The sequence below is a fragment of the Ursus americanus genome, chromosome 15 (assembly GCF_024610735.1).
Source record: "Ursus americanus isolate L20-20 chromosome 15, mUrsAme1.1.p, whole genome shotgun sequence".
NCBI classification, from domain to species: Eukaryota; Metazoa; Chordata; class Mammalia; order Carnivora; family Ursidae; genus Ursus; species Ursus americanus.
Window position 1 is genome coordinate 9,300,941 of NC_142141.1, and position 19,820 is coordinate 9,320,760.

A 19,820-nucleotide genomic window follows, 5' to 3' on the forward strand; every position below is an offset into this window, starting at 1 on the left:
GCCATGGCCGGCATTCGGTATTCAGACGGTGCATCCTTTCTAAGCAGGCAGCTCAGAGAAGGAACGGAAGACCTTCTGCCAAGTCTAACCCTGGGTGGTGATTCTCTGGGGACTGAGGAACGCGTAACCTATCTTTCATGTTCCTACTGCTTCCCCAGTGATCCGAATGCTTCCCACAGTAACCTCTTTATGGCCATCCAGCAGGATGCTGGCCCCCGACTGGGCTCTCTCCGAAGGACAGCTGGGCGGGATCACTTTCTAAAGGGCCCTCCAGAATGCAAGCCAAGCACTGTCCAAACTTTCAGCTGAACCCCTCCTCCTGCTTGGGCAGAACTAGCCAGCCGGCAGGCTCCTCCACCTGGGGGTGTTTCACATGCATAGTTCCCAGAGCTTAGGTTGCACAACTCTGACCCCGCGGCCTCACCTCCAGGCTGCTGCAGAGCAGGGCCGCGTTTCCAAACTGCCCCTTCACCTTTGGCACCTGGAAGGCTGGGGTGGGCAGGGAGAAAGTGCCATATTGGAAGTTCTCCTCCCTTCCTTTAATTCAGTGCCATTCAAACACCTTTATGCATGCATCTCACAATGGGGGGGTGATAAAAACAATCCCTCAGAGTTTGTGAGGACTGTGCACACAGCGCGGCTGAACCTTCACACACACCAACTGCAGAAGTGGACGAGTCAGACGGGGACCTGCCCTTACATTCTAGTCCACAGGCACACCCCAACCAGGAAGCAAGCCACCAAGTCACTCGCGGCAGGATTCATGCTATGCAGAAAAGTGCCAATCTTATGCAGAAAAGTGCCACAGGGCGGTGGGACCGAGGGGAATGGGGGTGGGGAGAGCAAAGGAGGGAGTGTCGGAGGAAGCCTCTTGCAGAAGGTCATTGTTGAGCGGAGACCCCATGGTGGGAAGCAATGGGAAGGGCCAGTTGGGGCAGGAAGATGTTGGTGAGTTTGAGGGGGAAAAAAGCCACCTAACATATCTTTCTGTTATAAGCGATGGGGTGGACGCACAGGGACGTAGAAGTTGGGCTTCCCTTGTAAGTGCCTCCCCGATGCTACGCTGCAGGAGCCCTAGGGAAGCTCCCTGCCCCACCCTCTGCTTTCCTCCTCTCTCCCCCATTTCCCGCAGTCCTCCAAGCAACAAACATTTACTGCGTGGACACAACAGCCTAGCCCCACGCCGTGAGGGCTCTGCCATTTGAATAAGCCTTATTTCTGCCTTCAAGGGCAGCGGGTCCGGCCAGGGAGCCAAGGCTCCCCCTTAGAACAGGCAGTGACCCATCACCATGGCATGTGGTGATGGTATACGAGGTGGCTATGCGACCTGGGGCTGTGGACCACAGGCAATTAATTAGAGGGTGTGGGGGTGATGAATAAGCTGCTAGGTCTGCCGTTCAGACGCGAAAGGCCAAGGGACTGGGAGACCGGAGAGACTGAGGCAACCGGGTGTAGTCAGGAAAGGCCGGAGGAGGGAGTCCAGGCAGGAAGGAAGAAGATGGTGGTGGGCTTCATAGCTACTGGGGAGACAGATTAGCTGCTACCCACAAAGGCTCAGGATCCCACGCTGGCCTGAAACCCACGCCCCATGTCTTCCACAACCAGGGGCATGTTACATAACCTCTTTGGGAGGAGTGTCCTTCTCTGTGAAACTTCCAAGTCCCAATCTCGTAAGGGTGTGGTGGGGATTAAATGAGATAACCCGCGTAAAATGCTCTGCACAGGGTCTGGCATGTAATAAGCCCTGAGTAGATGTGGGCTGTTAACGGGATCTACTGAGAGGCTTTGTGCTCTGTTCATCGTGAGAATCGTGTCCCCTTCCATCTCAGGTGGTCAGATACGTTTGCGATCCTTATCAGCACGACTCTGACCCCAAGAGATACCCCATGGTGCTTAAAACTCCCAGCTCTAGAGCCAGCCACACGCAGGCAGTCACTAACTCTTTGTCCTTGGGCATGAGCCCTAACCTGCCGGAATTTGCTTCTTCATCTGAAAAGTGGGGATGTTCAGAGTGACCACCTAGTTAAAATGAGCTGTGCTGAGCCCCTGGCACACAGGGCTCGACCAATATTAGCTGGTATTATGAGTTGGGTTTTCTATCCTTATTTCCAAGATGGGGAAACGGAGGCAAAATAACTGTCCAGGTTAAGAGCCAATACACCCTGCACTGTACTCCATGGTTTCCTTTCCTTCCAGGGTCTGGGACTGCATACATGTTCCCTTTTTGGAAATTAAACCAGGAGTTAGGAGATGGCAGCTGGAGTGGGTTTGGCTCTCACGATCTGCTCTCTGGAGGAGGTGTTTACATCAGGGAACTTCTAAGCTCTCATTCTTAAGAGAACACTTCCCTCCTCCCTCCACTCTCAAAACACCTATCTCAACATTCTGGTGTTTTTACCCCCAGACTCTTTGCTTCCCTACTTTGGTTGAGCTGGTTTATCCGGAAGCTTTCTTGGCCTGGTCACTCCCACTCCTGGAATTCTTTTATGGGGAAAAGAATAGGAGGGAGCAAACCAGAGGGAAGGTTCCAGAATTTTCTCCATGCTCCCCTCTCCTCTTTAGGCTGACCCCTTTTCATACACACTGGTGGCTCACTCCCCCTGCTAAATCTCGTCTTTACCCTGCCCTCACTGAGTTCTTGGGCCAGTCCCCTTCCTCTGCCTCCATCCCTAGGTCCATCCATCCATTCCCCGATTCCCTCCAGCTCACAGACACAGTGATGAATCCATGCTGCCATGCCTCTGTGAACCACTTGCTGGGATTTAAAATTATGGTTCTGAAAACCAAATTGTGCATTGGAGTAGGCATGGCCAACTGACCACTGGAAGGCCAAATTCAGCCAACTTTCTGCAGTAGCCTGTTTGCCTATTACAGCGCTTTGTTTAAAAGTGGACTTTGCATGACTGTTGGGGGCCGCACTCTTGTTGCACACAGTACCCCTGCTCTATAACACGATACTCCAACTTTTCTTACTGAAAGGCAGCAGAGAGTAGTCGTTAAGAACACAGGGCTCTGGAGGTAGACTCCTGAGTCTGCCATTTTCAAGCTGTGTGACCTTGGGCAAGACATTTAAACTCTCGGTAGCTCAGTTTTTAAATCTGAAAAACGGGGAAAAAATATAATACATTTATTAAATACTACGTGCCAAGAACTTTTCAAGCACTTTGTGGATATTAACTTACTTAGCCCTCATAACAACCCTTTTCGGTAGTTACTTTTCAGACCTTCTTCATAGTGTTCTTTGAGAATTAAATGAGATAATGCACAAGACAGAACTTCGGAATACATGAAATCAACATGAGCAATTCATTGTTATTTTCATTGCCGTCCAAATGAGGCCTCTGATGCTGAGGTACGAAAGAATGATAAAACTGAACAGGGCCTCTGGAATCTGACAAATCAACACCCTTGTTCTACTCCTAAGAAAACTTAGACACAGAGAGAAAAGACTTGTCCAGAGCCACCCAAGAACCCAGTGGCAGGGTTGAGACTAAAATCTGGAATCGACCCTAGGCCTGTATCACACTTATGACACCAAGAGATCAAGCCCACCTGTTGCTGAGTTCAGTTCCGTATGAAATGCTGTATCTGAACATCCTGCAAGATACAGTTACTGAGAGTATTTTCGGGGCTCAGTGACCCTATGAAACTGAAAGGAGAATGACTGCAGGGCAAGAACCTGAATGAAACTATGAAGCTCCCATTTGTGGAGAGACAAGGCTGGGAGATGGGCCCTTCCTTTGGCTCATTTCTTCATCAGAGGGTAATTTCCTGAAAGTCCAACACTACAAGAGGACAGGGCACCTGGTATGCACGCTTGTCCCTCACCCAGCTCCACCCCAGCTTCATCCTCATTCCTGAACTGAGAGCTAGGCTTAGGCACTTCTGTGCCCTATCAAAGGGCCAGTTCCATCCTTCATAGCTGTGTAATCTGAGTCCATTCTTTCCCCAGCTCTGAGCCTCAGTTTCCTCATAGGTATAAAGCAGTCAAGAAAATCTGCCTTGCAGGGTTCTTGCAGAGACTAAATGAATTAGTACATGGGAATGACTCAACATGGCACTTGGCATGTAATGCTGGGTAGGAATGCAGAGCTCCTCCTTTCTGTAGTCAGGATCCTGGGGCATTCAACCCCTGGTTTTTACTTCTCCAGTCCCAGGAGCTAGGTTTCCAAGGGGTCTCCCCAGGTGCTGGGCTGTCTAGAAACCTCCAGCTCGAAGAGCAGAGGCCACAGGCCACCCCTCCCTGGAACCTGACCATTTCTCTAGTCCTTGAGCTCTGACCCTCACCCCACCCATGCAGGCCTGAGGAGCTGGTCCTTCCTTCTAGAAGGAATTGGCCTTGAAGGCATCTCTGGGATCCTGTCTGATCTGTGGCCCCTTCCATGACAGCACAGCTTAGAGCACTGGAAGGGGAGTGAGGAGATCTGGGTTTTGAATCTGGACGCTGTCACCAGATTAGCCATGCCCCTGGGCTTCCTACCCTCTCTGGGCTTCCCATCTCCAAAACAAGGGAGCTGGAACATGGTATTTTTAAGGGCCCCTTTACTAAAACTTCATTAATTTACCGTTTGGCCGCCTGTCCCAGAGGTCAAGAGCATTGTGAGGTTGCAATCAAACAATAATGAAAACATCTTTTGCTGAAGGCCAATTAAGTATGAGGTGCTGGACCATATGCTCTATATAAGGGAAGTCCTTTCCTTTATCCTCAAAACTTTTCTGTGAGGCAAGGACTGCCACCTTCATTTAACCAACAGAGAAATCAATGCTGAACAGTAATAGTAATAATAATACACAATGCTAAACTTCGTTGAGGGTGTACAAAGTACCAGGCACTATTCAGGCTCCCTTACACAGACTATCTTTCGATGATTCTAAGCTGCACATTTAAAATTACCTTTTAACATCCCTGAAATCGGGCTGTGTGTCGCCACTGCTTACTGACATCTTACAACACTGTCAGCCAGCCTGCAGTCCTGATGGAGGTATCTCTCCCTGTGTACAGACATCAAAGGTGTCCTGGCTTGGGACAAAATCCCAGAGACAACAGTGGAGCACTTTTAACCCCTAGGAGCCAAATGGTTGTGGGAAAGGGTTGAGGAGGCAGTGAACCGACCTGTTTAGCAACATTCCCCAAGCAGGAGTGCAAAGTAAGTAGGCTAACTCTACGTGATTGCCACGCTGGCTTCAGAGCCCAGCACCAAAGCCTTTGAATTCCCCTGTGGGTCCTTATACAAGGCTGTATCACCAACACTTTGAGGGCAACAAGGATGCTATTGAAAGCACAGACACCAATAATCCTGAGTTAAAAAGTAACTGCAAAGAATTGGATTCATGAAACTAATATAACACTGTATGCTAAGCATACTGGTATTTAAATAAAATAAATTAAAAAAAAAAAGACTTGGATTCTGAATAGGAAGATGTTTTAGGACCACTGGAGCTGTATTTCGTTTATTTAGTTGGGTTTTCGTTTTTTGTATGTATAAGAGCAGTATGTGAGTCAAAAGAAATCTAAGTTTGAAAGATTTATTTCAATAAGTAGGAGAGAAACATTTTATTTAATTTCGAAACACTGGGTTGTAATTTAATTGGTAGCTTTTTCCCTTTCTTAGTGACACATAAAATAATGGTGCTTCTTAAGAAATCAATGTTGTGTTGATTTGTAATAACCCCAAGCTGGAAACAACCCAAATGTCCATTAACAGTTGAATGGATATAAGGCGCCTGGCTGGCTCAGTCAGTTAAGTGTCAGCCTTTGGCTCAGTTCACGATCCTGGGGTCTTGGGATGGAGCCCCACTTTGGGCTCCCTGCTCAGCAAAAAGTCTCCTTCTCCCTCTGCCCCTCACCCTGCTTATGCGTGCGCTCTCTCTCTCTGAAGCAAATAAATAAAATCTTATACAACAACAACAACAACAACAAACAGGGGCGCCTGGGTGGCTCAGTCGGTTAAGCGTCTGCCTTCGGGTCAGGTCATGATCCCAGGGTCCTGAGATCAACCCCATGTTGGGCTCCCTGCTCAGTGGGGAGCCTGCTTCTCCCTCTCCCTCGCCTGTGTTTGCTCTCTCTCTGTCAAATGAATAAATAAAATCTTAAAAAAAAACAAAAAAAACCCCAGTTGAATGGGTAGACAAATGTAGTGTATTATATAATGGAATATTACTCAGTAGTAAAAAAGAATAAACCGTCGACACGTGCAACAACATAGGTGACATTCAGAAACACTGTGCTGGGGATAAGGGTCAGGGGAAAATAGACTATACTATATAATTCCGTTTATATAAAATTCTAGAAAATAAAAAATAACCTATAGGGACAGAGAGCAGATCAGTGGTTGCATGGGGATGTGGGTAGAGAGAGAGAAGGGTTACAAAGGGGCACAAAGATGGGAATGTTTGTTATATTGATTATGAAGACAGGTTCACAGATGTACAGATGTATGTCAAAACTCATCCAATTACACTTGTTAAATACATACAATTTAGTGTGTTCTAATTATCAATATCTCGATAAAGTTGTCAAGAAAAAAACAAAGAAAAACCCCATATTTGATGCAATGAAATCTTAATTTGTTTAAAATAATCCTGTAAGTACTATTATCAGCTCCATTTTCCAGATGTGGAAACTGAGGCATAGAAGAGGTGAGCTGACACACCCAGGAACACTTGGCCAGTAGAAAGGCAAATCCAGCTGGCCTCAATTCCCAGCTCTGCCACTGAGTGACTGCCGGCGGCCAAGTCCCTTTCCCATCCTGGGCTACTATTTCCCCATCCCCACCATGAAAAATGGCACAGTGATTGCTAAGAGACTTTTCAGTACTGAGTTTCCAAGACTGTCCTCAGTACTTGTCCAAGGTCACATGGTCACAAAGGAGGGGACCCTCCCAGGCACTCGGATTTCCTGACCTTCCCCGTTTCCCATGTCCACATTCATTCATTCTATGAGCACCCCTCCTGACATCTCCTTGTATACACCAGTGGTTCTCAACTTTGAGCTGCATTAGAATCCTCTGGAGGGCTTGAGAACCCACAGATGGCTGCAATACTCCCATACTTTCTGACTCAATAGGTTTCTGATTCTGGGCGGAGACTTTGCATTTGCAACAAGCTCCGAGGGAATGCTGATATTGCTGGTCCTGGAGCCATACCGAGGACCCACTGATGTATAATAGCGTCCCCCACCTCATAACTGCAGGGGCTCTAAAAAATGGTATCCAATCTTGTGTTCAAGAAATGCCTCCCCTTCTCAAGGGGCGCCTGGGTGGCACAGTGGTTAAGCGTCTGCCTTCGGCTCAGGGCATGATCCCGGTGTTACGGGATCGAGTCCCACATCAGGCTCCTCCGCTATGAGCCTGCTTCTTCCTCTCCCACTCCCCCTGCTTGTGTTCCCTCTCTCGCTGGCTGTCTCTATCTCTGTCGAATAAATAAATAAAATCTTAAAAAAAAAAAAAAAAAGAAAGAAAGAAATGCCTCCCCTTCTCTATCAATGCTTTCTGCCTCCCCGTCCCACTCTGCAGGTCATGGCGACTCAGCCTCTCCCTGAGCACAGCCCTCTAGGCAGGCTGTATCAGCCCTTTGCTAGTGTTTGCTGAGCTCCTATCCAAAACAGCGTGTTGCCTGAGGTCCCCTAGCCAGTGAGCATAGAGCCAGCATCTCGATCCAATCCAGGAACTCAGGTTCTCAATCAACCACTCAGCTGCTCCGTAGGTGGAAGGCCCTCAGTGAGCATCATTTTCTTTCTGATGTATTTCACATTAAACAGCCCTCTTCCCTTTGCATCCATTTGCAGACTGAAGGTCAAGCAGAGCTGGGGCAGGGGCAGGGGCGGTTGGCAGTACCTGGCCTACATTCCCTACAGGCCCTTGGTTCTGCAGGTGCAGGACTAGTCCACAAAGCCCACTAGCCCCATCTCTCCAACCATCAAGGGTCTTCTGGGTGCCCTTTGTGTCTTCAGTTGACACCTGTCATCTCATGCTGTGAACCACACGACTTCTATCAGCCCAGGCCCTCTGAACTCTACATCTTGCTACCTCCTGCTGCCCCTGTGTGCGTTTATCAGGGGTTCCAAACACCTGGCTTCCAACCTCCCCTCTTCTCCAGCCCTTTCCACCAGGACCACTGGAAGAAACCTTTTCAAAGCTGAGCCATGCATTTCACACTAGAGGTGACCTGCCAAAGCCCAGGGAGGACAGGACACGGTTCCCCACCACCACCACCACCACTGTTCTATGGGCGGCAGGGTCAGGGTGGTTTCCTGGGTTGCCTACCTTGGCAGGTTGGGCCTTCCTGACATCTTTCCTAGCCACTGCAGCTGGCTGGTCTAGGAAAGCACAAGTCAGCGCAGACTGGCTGTGTCTGAGAATCTGAAAAGCTGCAGACGCCCAAGTGTTTGCGGACTGCATCACAGGGCACAGACTGATCGAGTCCAGAAGCTCACCTTGTCTGTCCGTCTCACCGCTACTTCCTTATTTCCCAAGATCGCAGAGGACGAGAGCAACTGACGACAAAGGAGCTCTGCACAGGAGTTGAAAAAAGGGAATGGTTTCACCTCTGAGAAACAGGACTTCAAGGGTTTATTTTCCTCCCATTTCTTTTTAAAGAAGAAAATACATGGAATCGGGGCGCCTGGGTGGCACAGCGGTTAAGCGTCTGCCTTTGGCTCAGGGCGTGATCCCAGCGTTATGGGTTCGAGCCCCACATCAGGCTCCTCCGCTAGGAGCCTGCTTCTTCCTCTCCCACTCCCCCTGCTTGTGTTCCCTCTCTCGCTGGCTGTCTCTATCCTGTCGAATAAATAAATAAAATCTTAAAAAAAAAAAAATACATGGAATGTGTTGTTCCCTGAAGGGACGCCCCACCTGCAAGTCAACATTAAGCACCAAAGTGTGCTGAGCTGAAGACAGCCGGATTAAAGTCAGCAGTGAAACAAGCAGTTTAAACGGCTATTTCAGGAAGCCCTGGGAAGCAGCAGATACAAAATGAATTATTCATTCATACTGCCAGGGTGACTTCTGGGCATTGTCTTCTGTGCTCTGTTCTCTTGCTCTTGTTCATGCAGCCATTCAAGCACAAAGAGGGGACACAATACCCTGGCCCTGGGACACGGGTGCCTGTGTGCACGCACACGCGCGCGCACACACCCCACAAGGAGGCCAGGTGGCCACTCCAGATGGTGAGCCACACGGAAAAGAAACCCGCAGGTTGGCAGGCGCCTTCAGCTCCCGTGCCAGGGGAGAGCGTATGAATATCCAACTGGCCCAAGAGGATTGTGAGGAGAGGAAGGGAGAGGGAGAGAGGTGTCACAAAGGATCACCTGCACAGTGCAAGAGAGGCTATGTACAGTGTCTCTAATATTCCACAAGCTTCCTAACTGCTCTGGGATTGATCTGGGGGCTTCAAAGGCAAGGGGAGGCATCTGGGCCATCAGCTGATCCCCACACTGAGCCTGCCCGAGCTCTGGACGTCAAAGGGTGCATCCAGCAGACTTGCTGGAAGGGCTCCATCTGGATTCTAAAGTCATCAGTCCTCCTCGCTACCTGACTGTAGGAGAAGCTCAGCTATAGATCTTATATCCATCCAGGTGACCTTGGTCAATTCCCTTCCCTCCTCCGGCCTCTGTTTCCCCATCAATGAAACAAGGAGGATGGACTACATCTCAACCAACTCTTCCAGGTCTGGCCTTTCATGGTGCCATTTTGTCATGAACATCTAGTATCCAAAGGGTAACTTGCACGCTCCTGTGTAAGGACCCAGTGTCAAAACCCTCAGAGAGTAATAATACCAGCACATGCTTGGTCCCTTTCGTCTATGACATGGCATTAACTTCTCACAGTAAGCCGTGTAAGTAGCTTCTATGCTAAACCCCTGGCATAAATGAGTGGGGCCTTAGAGAATCATACTGAGTTGCCCAAAGTTGCTCAGCTGCTAAGAGGCAGATTGAGGATTTGAATTTAGATCTTAACGGCTATTGAAAAACTGAGTAGAAATCGCTGTCTACACCATTGGGTGGCCAGAAGAGGGGATTTTTTTTTTAAATGTCATGGAATTTAAAACTACTCCCTAGAGTTTTAAACAATAAAATCTGGGAAGAAGGGAAAACTGGGGGACTACTTTTACCCCCAGCCACAAACTGGACATTAGGAATTTTATTGGGAATACGGTGGGTGAGGCTGTAGAAGACGAGGAGGAAAAGAACCGTGTTAGATAAACTGAAAGAGATGCTCATCTTGGAGCCCCAGGATCAGAAGTCAAGGCTGATGACCGACGAAACAGGAGTCAGGGAAGCACCCGATTCCTCAAAGAGAAGGGACCCCAAAAACGTTATCACTTGTCTCACCGCTGTTTCCAACCTACCTGGGTAGAAAGGTTCATACACAAAGACGTTCAATGAAGCATTACTTATCACACACACAAAAATGGACACAGCCTCAAAATCAATAGGGAACAGGTAAACTATACAGGGACTGAATGGTTGGTAATAACCATTTGATGCAACTGTTTGAAATGTACACTCACGAAGCCTTTCGATGATAGAGGGAAGAGTGCTTATATGACAGAATTTAAAAAGAAATAAAACAGCAGGATATAAACTGTGCGTGCAGCACAGTCTTACCCGCCTGCAAGAAAAAGGGAAAATGACTACAAAGAAAAATGCCAAAATGTTGACAGTATTCGCCTTTCGGTGGTGGGGGTAATGTTCAGGGATTTTTTTTTCTCCTGCTGCTTTTATAACCAGAAAAAAGAGAAAAAATACTAAAACTACCAAGTAGATTTTTGTACACAACTTCAGTTCTTCTATTTAGAACCTCTTACTACCCTTTCATTAAAAAAAAAAAAAAGTCATTCCAAAATGAACCCTAATTTTCTTCTTAGAGAAAAATTCAATGTATAGAAAAATATTAGAACATTGATAGAAAACAAGCATCAACACTCGTTACACGATCCTTGCTGAGAAGTGGAGCCGTGATGCTGGATGGAGGCCGGTGAGACTCCCACATGGCCCTGGGCCGGCTGCCAGGACAGGAATGCACTCAGCCCTCCTCGGTCCCCACCCCAGAGCCTGCGGACCCCGAAGGGACCAGCTCGGGAGGCTGTCTAGGGGCTGATGTGAAAGGCCCCGGGGAGACCTGACAATTATTTCTAGATCCTCCCCGCAAAGGCATCTGGGTAGACAAACACAGAAAAATCCCAAACCATTATCAAATTACTCCAAACGACAACCAGTTAGGTTTCGCTGGAGGAGAGCTAGTGGGGGGTAATAAATAGTGTGCAGCTTGGAATATTTTGTGTCAAAGACAAAGTTGATGGGACTCAGACCAGCCTGTGACAAGACAAACTGTGGTAAGAATACCTGACAGAATACTTGGCCGTAGGAGCTGTTAAATCAACTCTCGCCCCCGCCCCCGAGTCCCTCTGCCCTGACAAGGTTCTGGCTCAGAAAAATGGCAGCTTCCTGCTGCTTCTGGTGGGGACATGGCTTCAAAACAACTCCACGCATACTCCACACTTCACACACTCCATGCCTTAGTCCTTGCTGTGCCTGCTGCCCAGAACATCTTTTCCCGGGCACCTGTTGACCTAAAGCAGGGCTTGAAGAGTTCTCTCTTTGCCATATATGTCCTTTTATTGCTCGCGTGCCTGCCACCTCCACGAGTTTTAACAGGACCTGAGCCATGTCTTAGCATCACTGTAACCTCAGCATCCTCCATGAGTGAGCACCAAATGAGTGCTCACTGAGTGAATACCTGAACTCACAAAAGAACAAATGAAGAAGGACATATTTCATTGGAATCCCCAGCAGGGTTCACAGCGAGGCCTTCTACCTTCCAAGTTTTGCTTTGACCTAACAAAGGGAAATTGCAAATGAAGAAATACTTCAGGGTCCTCAAAGTACTTCCGCATGCTTGATCTGATTTGATTCGCAAATAACCATCAGGACAACGCCATCCTTACCATTTTACAGATGAGCAAACCGGACACCCTGAGACTTCCCTCAACTGACAGGGCTGCCGGGGCCCTGGTTTGTGCCAGGACTGGACACAGGCCACCTGAGCCCTGGCCCACTGCTTGTTCCCCTCCACCACAAACTCTCTCAATAGGTCTCTTCCTCATTCCCAGCTGGTAACTGGAGAAGTGTGGCAACAGCCAGTTCTCCTTCCCCGGGGGAGTGCACATCCCACTGGGTAGCCACGGAAGCCTCCGGCCCCTCCTCCCATTTCATTCTCCTGAGTATCACCAGCATGCAGACGTGAATCTCTCCCTGGCACAGGCATTCTGTGACCCTTCGACGGTCCTGTGGGAAGGCGTTGACACCTGACGGTGGTGATGAGGGAACAGAAGGCAAGCTGAGGACAAAGCAGAAGCTGACACCCCACAACCCTCCCTGCCCAGATGGGATCTATGTGACATTCCTCAGGCACTCCTGGCTGCCCTAAAGCTAAGGAACGGAAAGACAAGTAGTTAACTTAACAGAGATCACAAACCTGCAAGACCTGAGTCTCCCCCACTTTACAAATGTCTTAGCAATCTACAAGGACAAAACATTTCTACCAATAACTGCTTCCAGAAGGAAATGTAGGTACAATTAAATGTCCTTACAACCAGCAGCCCATTGACAGATACTTGAGGCGGACGGAGTGTCATGTTCCTCCAGGAAGCCCCAGCTATCTTCCTGTTAATGCTAGGAAGAAACACAACCTTAACTTGACAATGCCAAGGCCTCAGGTACCTTGTAGGTCCTCTTTAGCATATGAAAATCCTTTTGAAACCTCCCTTTCCCTTACCTCCCCGAACCCCATAGTATATAATCAGCCACCCCTCACAACCCCGGGGCAGCAGCTCTTTCTGCCCACGGGTCCTGTCCCCCTGCTTTAATAAACCATCATTCTGCATTAAAGTCGGCTCAAGAATTCTTTCTTGGTCATCGGTTCCGGACTCCACCCCACTGAATCTCACCTATATTCCAAAACTACGTCAGTGGGAAGGATCCTTGTGGGTTTCAGTTACTGGGGAGCCACGGCTGCATGACCACTGATGACCCCCAGAGCAGAGCAGGGTGTCGGCCGGGGCCTCTCCCAGCCCAGCTGACATGGAGGGCCCTTGCCTGACCACTCCTTTTTCGCGGACAGCAACACAGAGGAGCCTGGAGCCCACCTAGGTCAGGGGAGTGGGCCAGGCCTTTGGGACCACAGAGTGCTGGGTTCCCAGCTGTGAGAGCTTGTGTCAGACTCTTCCCCTCTGTGGGCCCCTGCAGCAGGCACCCCCGCACGGAACGGGGCTCAACAGTATGGGCTCCTGTGCTTCCTTCTAGTTTCCAACTCTGTATTTGCTTACTGACATGTTGACTGTCTGTCTTGTCTTTCCCAGGGAAACCGAGCCAACCTGCCTAGCTCACTGCTGCTGTCTTACTAGGACAGAGCACAGAGGTAGTTCCTATCTGCTGAATGAACGAAACACAGGACTTATTGGCGGCCCTTCCTTTCCAAGGAGAAAGGTTTTGAGTGGGTAGGGGCTTTTTGGGATCTTTTTTCCCCCCTTCCCTCCCTCCTTAGGTAAAGTCACTGAGCCCACCAACACTTACAAAGTCAGCACCAGCCTCCTGCAAAGAGTCTCAGATGCAGAAAGCACACAGCCCACTCCAGGGCCTGTTATAGGCTCGCCCTTGAACCCAGTGCCTTCCATAAACCCCAAGGCAAACTGGAAACTCCCCAAAGAACGGGCCCTGGGAACCCTCCTTGTGAAGACTTTGAACTGAGGGAACCACAACAGGTCCACAGAGGAGAAACTCAGCAACAGAATAGACTCCATGGGCATCCAGCAACCTCTCGCTGCAGTCAGGTAAAAGCCAGAGCCTGTAACTGGGTTCACAGTGAACACCCATCCTGTGAACTTTAGGGATATTTATTTTTGTACAAAGGACACTGCTAGTGCCAGGCACGCCCCAGGTTCCCAAAAAATGTAAAATGGGGGAGAGAAAAGATAATTTTTTTAAAAAGTAAGCTAAAATATATTTCAGAAATTTATCCAAATATTTGAAATTTTGCTTTTTCCCAGAGAACATACAAACCAATGACAAAGGACTAAACAATTGGACCCCCATCTGCCAAGACGGATCTGCATCAATCTTGAAAAACATTCATTTTTGAAAGATTCTAAGCTAATGACCAACTATCTTTTACACAGCTACTACGTGCCTGGTGCCAACTCCTACATGAGCTTAAAATCCCTGGAAATAAACACATAAACATATTCATCCACACGTGGTAGTATATATATGGAGGAATGAAAACAATGAAGACATTGTTCAAAACGAACCTTTCATGGAAAGTGTCACAGGATTCCCAAAAGGGAGAGATCCCTGCATGCTGGACTGTTCCAGGAGGCTCCCAGAAGGAAGCAGGAAGTAGCCTGGGTCCCTAAGGGCAGTGATTGTTCAACCAAATAACATTATATGTCTCCATCGTTCACACTCATACACTGTACAGGAGAGGAAACTAGACCTTAAGAGGGTCTGTGATTGGCCCAATGGCACACAGCTATGGAGGAACAGCCAGCCAGACCTCGGGGCAAAGGCAAAGGCCGTCCAGCTCCCTTGGGGGCTTAGGCAGGGAAGGGCAACCTTCCTGGGCAAGGTCAAAGCTGGCTGATGCCAGAAGCAGGGCTCTCCTCTGTTTGTACGTTAGTAGCTTCTTGTCTCTTTACTTAAGAACTTTACATGCAAAGGGCAAGAACTGCCTCAGGGTCTGGAAGAACAGCAAGGGACAGGAAGAAAATTCTGGAAGGAAGAGCCACGCTGGTCACGGTGTAGCTCTAAGGAAGCTGGGGGGGGGGGGTGTCAGTGCCTCATCTTAGGGAAGGCAGGAGAAGGAGGTGAACAAACCTGCTGAGGTGAGTCTGGGAGGCCCAGAGAGGTGGCATGGCAGGGACTGTCCCCGGCCCCCTAGAAGGGCCCAGAATATAGAGAGGGGTTTCCAAGTGCGAGGGAAGGCTGCTAGTGAAGTGGAAGGAATAGGTGGGCTCTGGAGCACCCAGGTCTGGGTTGAAGGCTGAGTAACCTCCACTCATCAGTAATCATGGCCGTGAGAGCTCTCATTTACAGACGACTACTCTTCAGCCGGCACGGACCTGTTACACGTACTAACTCAATGCAATCCTCACAGCCATCCCGTGAGAAGATTCCACTTCATATAATTAAGGATTGTTCTCTGCATTTTCGATGGAAACTGAGGCCTGGAGAGGCTAAGCCAGTTGCTCAAGGCCCTACAAATGGAAAGTGGCAGAGCTGGGATTCGAACCCAGGCAAGCAGTTTCTGTGCTTTTTTAACCACCGGGCACCACGCGATTAGTAAAACAGGGAATATAGATATTAACACCGTGCCGGGTTATTTTGACAATCAGAAAGAAGAAGAGGGGGAGGCCTTGGCACCAAGCTGGAACTCGATGAACGATACCAGGACAATCAACGGACAAACCCAAAGCACCGCCGAGGCCACTCAGGCACAGGCAACAGCTGTGGAGGGCCTACTGTGCGGTGCTTGCTTTGCTCCCCGGGCATGGACAGCCCATTTTTCAGATGATGAAACTAAGGCTCAGGGAGGTTAACTTGCTTAAAGTCCCAGAGCTGGGAGACAATGAGGACAGGAGGCCAACGATGTCGCCATGACTGGTTCCACTCCGTAAGCGTGCATGGAACACATTTTTCAAAGTGTGTTCATTCATGTTTACTGAGCTCGCCCCATGCCAGGTTGCGTGCTCAGCGCTCTCTGTGCCCTGTCTCATTTTACATTCCCAACCATCCTTGAGGTGGGTACTCATTACTGCCAGGTCACTGGCACGAGGGTCCTACCGCTGGGAAGGAGCGGCTCTGGGCTCTGCAACCCCATCGGCTTCTTCTACACAAGCTGCCACTCCAGGACGACTGGGCAGAGAATGCGGAGCCAACCAGGGTGGAGAGCACGCAGGGAATGAGGAGGTCACTGGGCAGACGTCCTGGTCTTAGTTCTGAATGGACAGTCCACGGATCCACACCATTAGGATCCAAGAATAAACGGGACACCTGAGTGGGCGGAAACGGCACAGCTGTGGGCAGGCCTCCAAAACTGCTCCCTGCACATCAAGGCCCCTGCACCCTTCACCGGGCTTCCAGGGCTTCCCCTGGACGCTCCTTCCCACACGTGCTACTTGACAGCACTTCCATTTGCGTTCTGCTGCTTTTCTCTCTCCTACTAGGATGGAGGTCGCTTCGAGGCAACGTTGTGTTGGATTCACTTCTGAATGGCGTCGGTATTTTACATAACGTGTGTGTGTACTAACTACATTTTTCAGCGGCACACAGGGCAATTTCACAATTTTCACATACAAAGCAGGAGCAGGCGCTGGATCTCTCAGTGAGAAAATGGATACCCTTTTCAATTCTCCTTCAGCTTTTCAGATTCCTTTGAGAACAGAGGCTCAGTCGGGTGACACTGTGTCTTTAACCCCTAACATCTGCCAGGCTCCCTTTTTCATAAAGCAAGATCAGCCCCCAGGCTCACAGCCTCCCTGTCAGCTAGCAGCTAGGAATTGGGAACATTTTGCTTCATGGCTTTTGCCAACAATTGGGAAGAGGGAAATTGGGAAGAGGGTGCCCCAAGGACCCAAGTTTGGAAAACCCTTAAACCCCCTGTCTACAAGGTCTTAGGTGTTAATGAGCATTTGTTGAACAAATCACTGAGTAATCCAATGAACAGAAGGAGTGAATGGATGAATGAATGATCGTGATAATGACCAGCTCTCCTCCATCTCCCACCCCTCCCCATCCTGCCCTCACCAGATGCCATTCATCTCTGAGCAGAGAAAAAGAACTGCTTAACAGTGGAGGGCCCAGGGTATGTGGGGAAGTCCACGACTTCTGTCCAGGGGCCCACTGGGCCCATGTGGGCAGCCTGTTGGACTGGCCCTGGGGACCAGCAGGGGAAGGTATGAAGGACAGCTGTTGGGACTTTGACACCAAACACCCATTTCTACCTCTTTGGGTGAGCACACTGCCAATTTTCCAGGGCAATCAACTCTCTAGGATTCTCAGCCCATGTGCTTTGGTTGGGAGGTGATTTCACCCCAGCTCTGAAGATGGGCACTTGATACGGGTCTGACCGACCCCCACTCCATGCCCCTGAACCCGCAGCTCCAGGTCAGGGGCAGGCAAATGATCCAGTATGGACCAGCGACAGTTGACCCCAGGGCTTCTGCCTGAGCCATGAAGAAAAGAGACCTCTTTCTGCACCTGTCCTGAATCCTAGAAGCCCATTATGTGAAAACTGAGAATGAAACCAACATGGCAGCAGCAGGAGTCAGGAGATGAGAGAAGCTATGGCCCAATGATATCACTGAGCAAACAGCAACTTTTCCTGGACTTTTCCACTAAGTGGCCTCTAGTATTTAATGTCCAATATTCCATGGGACCCTGGAGGAATAACCTGCAGGTAGAAGGTGAAGCAGGTGTTTTAAGCAGCAGAGGTGGAGAGAGGGCCCATGTGGATCACCACCCTTTCTGCTCTGTTGAGTACTGCTTTGACGAAATCAAGGTCACTAGGAAACCTTGCACCTGTGCCTTCTGCATCCTGTTGGTTATAAGGTTGGGGCTGCTGAAGCTGCTGGTCCAGACCACCTCTTCTCAAAGCAGGAGGCTTTGGAAGACCCTGGCCTGGACATAATTATTTGGGCTAGCAGCAGTCAAGCCCACTCCCAGCCCCGTGCTGCTCTCTGTCTAGCAGCAGAAGCAAAGCGAAGAGCCAGTTTAATGAGGGAAGGACAAAAATGGCATTCTTTAAGGATCTACTACATGCCCTAAAGGAGACCAGGCTGTAAGTCCCAGCTGGGAGTAGTCACTCACTGACTGTGCGACCTTGGGCCAGTCCTGTGATGGGTGTGCGTAAATATTAGAGGGATGGTAATGCCTGCCTGCAGGGCTGTCCTGAAGGCAAGGCTGCCTGGCCATGACTAGGCCCTGCAGAGAGGGACAGGAGGCAGAAGGCTTTAAGAGGGAAGAGAAAAAGGGGTCTCTTGAGCCTAGACATGGAAGACATTCAAAACAAACAAAAACCTCCCTACAGTCATAAGCTGGGGATTGCTATATGGGAAAGGAGATTTCAGGAGGCTTGCTCAGAAATGTGTGTGCATGAGAAGTGGACAGGGGTGTTAAGAACTGCAGTGTCCAAGAGGACCTGCCCCTCTGTGGCTGAGTGACCCTACAAGTTCCTATGACGCAGCCATGGTGCCTCAGTACTGAGGACTTTGAAATAATTATGTCCATCTATTTCATTGTGGAGATGGGGAAACTGCGGCCCTGGGAAGGGAAGTGACTTGGCCATGGTCACTCAGTGGCAGAGGTGGAAGGAGAACACAGCTTGCTCCTCCATTTAAGCGCTCTAGAACCTTGGGCTTGTCAGTTGATCTCACTGTGCCTCAGTTTTCTCCTCTGTAAAATGGGGTGACAGTAGTCCACACCTCACAAGGCTCCTGGGAGGTTTACAGAACACATATGTATGACACCAGACATCATGTCTAGCATATAAAAAGCAGTCGAGGTCTGTTAGCTATTGTAATTTCCAGACTACTCAGGAACTTTTCCACCAGGAGAGAAACCCCTTTCTTCCCACCTCGCCAAGAACCCAGACTATAGTTCGGGGGCTGGTCACCCCACCCCAACCAAATTTCTGCTAGGCCACATTCAGGAAAGGCCTTCTTAAGGCTCTTTCCTGGGCTGATCATGTCTATCTTTCTTTGTGTTTCTCAAGTGGACCCTAACCAGCCTACAACTCGATCCTCCGCGTCCCCAGCTTTCCGGAGGGAGCCTTTGTATTTCCTCCTTGGAGAAGCCCTTGTTTGTGATGGCCATCACTCCCAGCTGGCAAGTCAGAGGAGCTCTCCTCTGGCCCATCCAACATCGAGGTGGGATAAAGGCAGGCCTGTGCTCACGGCCAAGCTCCCACCCCACCCCGGAACTTGTTGAGAGGTGTGTTTCACGAAAGGGACAATGATGTGTAGCCCTTCCCTCTGCCAGCAGCGCCAGCAGCTCTTCCCATCCGGCCGTGGATTAAAGGAGACTGGGTAAGTGCCCAGGCAGAATAAAGCCTGCAAACATCCTGGGGACGTGCCCCTCCTTGGCGGTAAGACAGAAGAGAGGGTGAGGGTAACAGCTTGGGTCTCCTTGAGCTGCACCCTACTGCAACTTGTGCGCAGGCCCACGTGTATGTGAGTACACACACACACACACACACACACACACACACACACACACTGCAGTCACACCCCCGGAGCTCAGGGCCAGCTCTGCCACTTGGCAGCTGTGTGCCCTGCTCACATCACTTCATGCCTCGGTGCAGCACCCCACACCTGCCACACGGGGCTGACAGTAACACCCACCTCGTGGGGTAAAGAGGCCCAGGCATGCCAGGTGCTTGCATGGTGCTTAAGACATAGTAGGTGCTCAGTACTCTATACTCAGTACTCTTTATCATGGTAGGTCAAGTGATTAAATCACCATCACAGGAACAACACTCCTCCTACCCTCCAGATCAGGTTAGATCCCAGCTTCACTTCAAATGACTTACAGTCTTTCCCTGTGGACAATGACCTTGACCAAGGGCAAGCATCAGCACTGTTTAGGTCACTGCGGCTTCCCCAGTGATCAGTGCACAGAACAATGCTTACGATGATAATGAATATATAGGGATTTGGGTTTTTTGGCCCGACTTTGCCTGACAATGACTCTATAAAAACATCTCCACCAGATTTCTTCCAGGCTAATAAATGAAACAGATCCACATATGGCTTCCTCTTCACCTTGT

General features: G+C 49.6%; 1 protein-coding gene across 7 annotated transcripts in view; it reads right to left on the reverse strand.

The window, feature by feature from the left end:
- Positions 1–19,820, reverse strand: part of WWC1 (WW and C2 domain containing 1) — a 151,975-nt gene that overhangs the window by 87,197 nt on the left and 44,958 nt on the right. Inside the window, exon 1 of one of the 7 annotated variants that reach the window (XM_045792068.2) lies at positions 8,435–8,511. The exons of the other annotated variants lie outside the window; for them this stretch is intronic. The gene's annotated coding sequence lies outside the window, so the exon portion shown is untranslated. Of the gene's footprint in view, positions 1–8,434; positions 8,512–19,820 lie in introns of those variants that run through there. 7 annotated transcript variants of the gene reach the window in all.